A 5092-nucleotide genomic window follows, 5' to 3' on the forward strand; every position below is an offset into this window, starting at 1 on the left:
CCCTTTCATATGCTGCCTGTTCAAACATGGTCGCCAGTGATTTACATTTCAAAATACACGCATTAATAAAACTAGCTCCAAAACTGTTTGTCTGTGCTAATTTTCTTTGCGATATTCGTTTTGAGCATACCTGAACAAACTGAACGGTACGAGTTTTCCGGGTACGGTTTTTCCGGAGACGAGTTTTCCCGGGACAACGTCTCTTCTGTGTGGAAAGAGGTTGCAGGGAAGAGAAGAGGGCATCCCCCACTAACTTTAACAGAGGGGTCACCACTTATCAAGGCCCAGAGGCCACTCGAGGCTACAAAGTCTATTTTGAACTCTAGTATTCTATATAAACAAGGCCGATAGCCATTAGTCGCGTGAATGAATGGGTGAATTCAGGATTGACATGAAATTCTTAAAGATAAACTAAAATGACCGAAAAATGGGATGAAATGACTTAAATAAATAAAAATTTCAGGAAAAACTAATGAACGGTTATCCGTCAATCATCCGGACTAACGGACAGACGGACCCATTGAAAACATAGGTCCCTCTCTGATAAATCGGGTGACAAAAATGTTACTCCATACCTTTTGCTTAAAAAAAATAAATAAATAAAATGTAAATGTGTTACAGACTGACCGATGGAATGACTTGCATGCGACTAAAAATGCCTTAGCATGGAAGGGTTTCCCATTCCATTGCCAAGGGAAAGTTACAAACGTAAGTGCAGCAAGAACAGATACTACACTTTGATCTTAGCTATGTGGCCAAGGAAAAGTTACAAACGTAAGCACAGCATGTAGTAAGAACAGATACTACACTTTGATCTTGGCCAAAAGGCCAAGAAAAGGTTATTTAATTGCTCCCCCACTAAGCAAATTAAGCACAAGGCCGATTTTTAATGTGAGGAGTGAAAGGAAATGGGGACCAACTCCCCAGGGAGTAGGGGAGCTGGATAGTGTTAATTGGTATGAAGGGTTGCCCCTACATTGACCAAGGTCTTATATGTGGTATTTGCTTGCAGTATCTGCCAGAACAGATGGTATTTATTTGCTCTCCCACCGAGCAAATTAGGCACAAGGCCGATTTTTAATGTGAGGAGTGAAGGGGAAATGGGGACCAACTCCCCGGGGAGTAGGGGAGTTGGATAGTGACAATTGGTATGAAGGGTTGCCCCTACATTGACCAAGGTCTTATATGTGGTATTTGCTTGCAGTATCTGCCAGAACAGATACTACACTTTGATCTTGGCCTTTTGGCCAAGAAAAGCTTAAAAAGCCAAGAACAGCCTCATTAACAACAGACCTTTGATCTTAACCAAAAAGGCCGAGCACAAAAGTGTTACGGACAGACCAACCGACGGAGTGACTTACAATATGGTTTCCATTCTTCTAGATCTACGGCAAATGTGCTTATAGTTATATCTCATAGGAGTAACGAATCTCTTGAACAAGGCTTCTTTTCTAGGGCAATTGCTCTTGACATATATAAGAGTAGTGGTTGATGGGCAGAAATCAGAAGCTCTCAGTATAAATGCTGGACTCCCTCAAGGGTCAATCCTGGGCCCAAATCTCTTCCTGATCTACATTAATGATCTTCCAAATCACATCCTTATATCATTCGTAGACATTTATGCTGATGACACTACCATCTATGGTAGCACATTTTAGTGACATGCATTATGGTTTCCTTTCTGCTAGATCTACAGCAAATGTGCTTACGGTTATATCTCATAGGATTAGCGAATCTCTTGATCGAGGCTTCCTTTCTAGGGCAATTGCTCTTGACATATCAAAGGCCTTTGATAGAGCATGGCATAGAGGTCTACTCCGCAAGATCTCTAGCTACGTACAAAACGTTCAAAATTAAAAAAAAATATAATGATTTGCTATCTCAAAAGATTAGCGAATTTCTCGATGAAGGCTTCCTTTCTAAAGCAATTGCTCTTGACATATCAAGGGCCTTTGATTGGGTATGGCATGAAGGATATATTTAAGTCTTAAGAGGAGGTTTTTTATCGGGGTTCTTTTTGGTTGATAATCACTAGGGCTATGACAACAGCATATTCTTTTCATTGTTTGGATTCTCAGGTATGTATCCGTTGATATCTGATATGTCCATGTAGATTGATGTGGTTCTCGGTTGATTAACTGTGTCACATGGCATAAGGTACACAATGTCATGAACAGCTACAGCAGGAATTGAAATACACGCTACTAAAGCCTCATTGTCTCAGCTGGTGGATTTCAAAAGTGCAATCTGGATCGGAGGATATTTTAGGATTCTGGCGGAAAAAAAAATGGCAGAGAAACGTATACTGCTTCATCTTCATGACATAAGTTAAATATTATAGAAGGTTTGGATTTGGAAAACACGTAATGAAATGTTAAGATTTTGTTCCTTAGAAGCGTTTGTTGAATTTGAATTGAATAAAATATGTATTATATACGTTTGAAGCCAAAACAACGCATTGTTAAAAAATAAGATATTTATTTTGTTTGAAATTTGTTAAAGTTCATAAATACATTTTGAAGGAAACCTTCATCTTCAGTATGTCATCTTTTTTTTTCCATGTTTTGGCTTCAAACGTATATAATACGTATCTTATTTAATTCAAACACAACCAGTGCTTCTAAGGAACAAAAGCTTAACGTGAATCTCGCATGACCAAACGCACCGTTCCAGGACTTTAAAAAAAACTACCGTAAAAACAACAAACGGCTAATTGTCTGCTCCTACAACAACATAGAAACAAAGGACATACTCAAGATGGTTTCCTTCAAAATATATTTATTAACTTTAACAAATTTCAAACAAAATAAATATCTTATTTTTTAACAATGCGTTGTTTTGTTTTCAAACGTATATAATGTTTTAATTATTTTTACTCGTGTATATATATATATATATGGTGACTTTAATGTCCAACACAAAAACTGGCTTGGATTCTCTACTTACACAGATGCAGCGGGCAGCACAACTAATAGCTCCACTATATCTCACTCCCTATCACAAATTGTTACGCATCACTTCTAGATCTGTTTTTGACCACAGTTCCCGATGACTGCATAATGAAGGCCCACAGCCCACTCGGGAATGTTCATCATGCAGTGATAATGGTTGAAATCACCCTAAACTCTAGAGCCATAACTGAATAGCCAGTGCTCAAAACAATGAGATATAAAAAGGCTGACTGGGAAGCCATCAGGGAAATAATCAGAGATGCCCCATGGAGAAATATTTTTTCTCTCCCTGCTGAACAATGTGCAAACGAGACCACTGACTGGTTGAAAACTGCAATCGAAGCGCATGTTCCCATGCGGAAATTTTATAGTAAGCCCCACTCGCCCCAATGGTTTACGTCGACTTGTGCAACTGCCATTGCTCAAAAGCAGCATGCATACCGTAGGTTTAACCGACATAAGTCCAGTTCAAACAGACTGAAGTATATAGAAGCTAGAAATAACGTTAAGAAAGAAATAGCGACAGCTAAGAGAGAATTTATGGAAACCACTATAAAGCGCATCGAAGCACAAAAACTAGGAACTCGAGACTTCTGGAAAATCTACAACAGTGTAGTAAATAATGGGCAATCAACAATTCCCCCACTAACCAACAATCACGAGGTTGTCTCCTCAGCAACCGACAAGGCTAACATGCTTGCCAGTCGGTTTGCCTCAAACTCCACACTGGACCCTTCCAACCACCCCCTACCTGACTTTCCTCTGCGGACAGACGCCACGCTAGACGATCTGAAAACCACCCCTGCTCAGGTGCATGCTATCATGAAAAACCTTGACACTTCAAAAGCATGTGGACCCGATCTTATCCCAGCTGTGCTATTAAAAAAGTGCTCAGCCGAAGTAGCTCCAGTTCTCTCCAAACTCTACAACAAATGCCTTAATGAAGCTTGCTTTCCGGGCTGTTGGAAAACTGCTTCTGTATACAAGAATTCTGGCGAAAGGACTGCCCCATCAAATTATCGCCCCATTAGCCTCCTCCCACTTTTTGCCAAAATATTTGAGACCTTAATTAACCATGCTCTAGTCCATCACCTTACAGATGCTAAACTTCTGACTGACAAACAATATGGATTTAGACAAGCCCGTTCCACAGCAGACATCCTAACTGTAATCTCTGAACGTATATACCATTCACTGGACAAAGTTGGAGAGGGCAGAGCGGTAGCTCTAGATATATCTAAGGCTTTTGACAGGGTATGGCACGAGGGTCTCCTCAGAAAAATTAGATCATACGGTATCACTGGTAGAATACTTAACATAATTAAATCCTTCTTAGATAAGAGAAAAATCCAGGTTGTCTTCAACGGTCGTACATGTAAACAATATGATATAAATGCGGGGGTGCCCCAGGGTTCTATCCTTGGACCTCTATTGTTCCTGATATTCATAAATGACCTCCCCGACAAAATTGCCTCTGAGATGGGTATATATGCTGATGACACTACACTCTATGGCAGGCACGACAGGAAGACGAATGAACACATTTCTAAAGAAATGGCAGAAACACTAGAGGAAGACCTCCAATCTGTGGTGGAATGGGGACAAAAGTGGTTGGTCGCGTTCAATGCTGCCAAGACTAAACTAGTTTCATTCAATAATTACAAGAAACTCTCTCTACCACCTATAGCAATGGCCAACGACTCTTTATCTGAGAGTACATCTTTCAAACTCCTTGGCCTAACGTTCACAGGAAACATGAGTTGGAACAATTACATTGAAGGCATTGCTAGTGCCGCTGCAAGAAAAGTGGGCTCTCTCTACTGTGCTAGAAAACTACTAACACCCAACAGTATCCTGTACCTCTATAAGGCCACCATTCGCCCATGTACGGAGTATTGCTGTCACATCTGGGCTGGTGCATCTGCTACTAGTCTCTCGCTCCTTGACAAGGTTCAAAAGAGTCACAAACCTGATAGGTCCTGAACTGGCATCTAAGCTTCAGCCTCTGTCCCATCGACGAAAAGTTGCATCCCTCTACCTTTTCTGCAAGTATTTTAATGGTGAATGCTCTGACGAACTGCAATCACTTGTGCCCCCACGACGTGAGCACCCTCAACAAACCCGACAGGCTAAATCCCATC

The 5092-nt window shown here is 40.7% G+C and overlaps 1 pseudogene; it reads right to left on the bottom strand.

Annotated features, from left to right (window-relative positions):
- Positions 1–669: 669 nt before the first annotated feature.
- LOC145276387 (U2 spliceosomal RNA) lies at positions 670–840 on the bottom strand (annotated as a pseudogene).
- Positions 841–5092: the final 4252 nt, after the last annotated feature.

The sequence above is a fragment of the Euprymna scolopes genome, unplaced genomic scaffold (genome assembly GCF_053919585.1).
Source record: "Euprymna scolopes isolate OS-2025 unplaced genomic scaffold, ASM5391958v1 sca99, whole genome shotgun sequence".
Classification (NCBI taxonomy): Eukaryota; Metazoa; Mollusca; class Cephalopoda; order Sepiida; family Sepiolidae; genus Euprymna; species Euprymna scolopes.